Source organism: Abramis brama, assembly GCF_963993115.1.
Source record: "Abramis brama genome assembly, chromosome: 14".
In the NCBI taxonomy this organism is placed as follows: domain Eukaryota; kingdom Metazoa; phylum Chordata; class Actinopteri; order Cypriniformes; family Leuciscidae; genus Abramis; species Abramis brama.
Window position 1 is genome coordinate 4,016,777 of NC_139976.1, and position 2,881 is coordinate 4,019,657.

The following is a 2,881-nucleotide window of genomic DNA, read 5'->3' on the forward strand; positions in this document are numbered from 1 at the left end:
ATCATTATCAGGCTGACTTGCCACCAACTACTGGTGTTTTTTTTATATTTTGAAAGTAGTGTTTCATGTTGTCACTTCACATTTAATAGCCTCTTAGAATGAAATTGCTATGCAAATTCACAGTGCCTCCTTTGAGCTGCATTAGACAGTGTGTAATGTAAATCTAAATGCAGGGTCAGATGCTGCTTCTGTGCCACCTATACTGCAAAGCTGGGTGTTTGTTCATACAGAGTTAATCAGACAGCCTAAAGCCTCTTACGTTGTTAATTTAAATTTCAAAAAACAATTTGACATTTGCTCGCAATGTTTTTCTTACAAAAAACCTCATCATTCTGCAGGACAATTGTCTATTACAGTATACAGTACAACACAGATAGAAGGGTGCCAATAAATCTGTGGTGATATACAAGACGCTTTAAGAAAAGTTTATTTCCATCACACTGTGAAGTGTTTTTAGATATTACATATAGATTACACATACCAAAGATTTTACATATAAACTGGGTCAGCATACTGTTAATTACCATGGGAAGTATAGGGGTGCTGAGCGTGACCCCTGGCGTGGAGCCCATGAAGAAATATGGTTGGGGATAAAAGTTCACACAAACAAAACCAAAAAACTGTGGTGTTTAGCCTATAGGCATACATATTACGTGTGCTTGTTTTTATTTATGCTGTATTATAAAATACCCATATTATAACAAATAAATAAAATATATTTGGAAATTGCCCTTTAAAACGAAGGCTCAGTTTGTGGTTCACAATTATTTGACTAAAAACAACAAAAACAATAAAACAAAGACAAAGTCACTTATATTAAACACTTTTTTATTTATGTTGTTGTTAACAGAAGTTATCTTGCGCCTTTAATTGCCTCCGCTATCGTCCTGTCAATCATCTGTCTCATTCTCACGGGTCGCGGATATGATTACAGTTTCAGTAAAAATGTATTTCACCATCATCGGTACCACCCTCAGCCGATTGGCATTACAGTATTTGCAATCAGCATCCCGTGGCAAAACGGAGCGTCTAAAAGAAAAGTTCTGACTGCTGACTGAACATTGGTCAGTGAGTTTCTCCCACTCGGCGCTGTCAAGCGCAGCTTCACCACACACAGCTAAATAAAACAGGCTGGTGGCAGACTAATAATTAATATTTCTGATGTAAAGATTTCTGTGAAACGCGTAAAGTTGCACAGAAGAAAGCCCGGACCTGCCCTGTACAGTTTAAGAATCTGTAGCCATAGTAAAGGACTATTATTTTGTTGAACAGACCCTGACCTGAGCGACAACTGATGACGTCACATGCTCAGATTTGCTTGACCAATCGGCGGAAGGGGGCGTGTCAGGCCGCCCACATGTGGAAAACGAATTTTGAAGTCATTTATTCGTTTTTTGCCTGTGAACTAAAAAACGAAAAATCAAGCCGAAATCTCGTTTTTTCGTTTTTTTGAAAAAACGAAAAAACGAATAAAGGGGCCGTTTTCTCGTTTCTGCTTATTTCATTTCAAATTGGAAAACAAACTATCAAAACGTACACGGACCCGATCACAAATAAGTGTTTTGTGATTGTTTTGTGACTGTCAAAACATTTGGTAACTAGATAGAATTTGATTAAGTTTAGTGACAATATGTTAACAATGGATGGTACTGTTTTTATTATTGCTTGACACAAATTTCATGATTTCAATTCAATTCTTGTGATTTGATTCCGATCTTGATTCAATATCAATTCGTTTGGATAAATATTAGGTACAGTAGATAGGCTACATGTTCATTTTTCTCAAAAAAAAAACAAAAAAAAAACCAAATAAATCACTGTAAACATAGCCTACAGGGAGCCCTGTAAGCTGGTAGGCTATTATTATTAGCCTAAAGGTTAAAAATAACAACTCAAATATAATGCGGTTTTTATAAGGCTATAATAACAATGTTATAATATTTTAATGATATCTAAAATAGCCTAGGCCTATGTAATATAGTGCACATTAGCTAAATAGGTCTACTCTATATTATGAGGAATAGGCCTATACATTTCGGTAAGTCTGTATCTTTCAACATACCTATTGCTCATTCGTGTTTATTTAACCTAGCCTACTATTATCTGGTAGTAAAGAGTAAGAGATCGGTTCACGTGCCGCTTGATCTGACTCACTATAGCCTACAGCGATCTGCCACATCACATTTACAAGCGCCAGAACGGTATTGCTTGAATTTCGTAAGAAAATTGACAGAATCTGAGAGTGGATAATTTGCTTCATAATTACAGTAACCTGCGTTCACTTGTCTGTCGGTGTTAGACTAGTGTCATCTTTTCTTTGGGATTTTTCTCTGCGTGAGAAAATGAATGTGTGGGGTCGTGAGAGCGTGTGAAATGTGACAATGACGTGAGCTGAAAGCATGAGAGTTGGCAGCCCTGCTTGAAAGCTGACAATCATCCAAATTTCATAATGGGAAGGAAAAACATGAACAGTCAAGAACTTCTGCTTTTGTGGTCCACGGAAGAAAGTCATGCTGTTTGGAATGACAACGATGTTGGGAAAATTATGAAATTTATTTTCGCTTACTACTCTTCAAAGAAATGAATCCTTATCACTCAACATATACACATCAAAATAAATGTCCTTGTTGAGCAATAGCTGTAGACAGTTGAGCAATAGCTGTGTTATTTCATTTTTTACAAAGAAAATGTCTGGCACATGCAGTAACTTAAGGACATAAACCGAGAAGGATTGTACTGAGCAGACACGACAACACAAACACACACACACACACACACACACACACACGATCAATGGCCTTGATGATGGCCTCTACAAGAGAGAGACCTTCAGTCAAGGCTGAACTGATAACCTAAAATCACTAAGATGAACAGTGAAAGC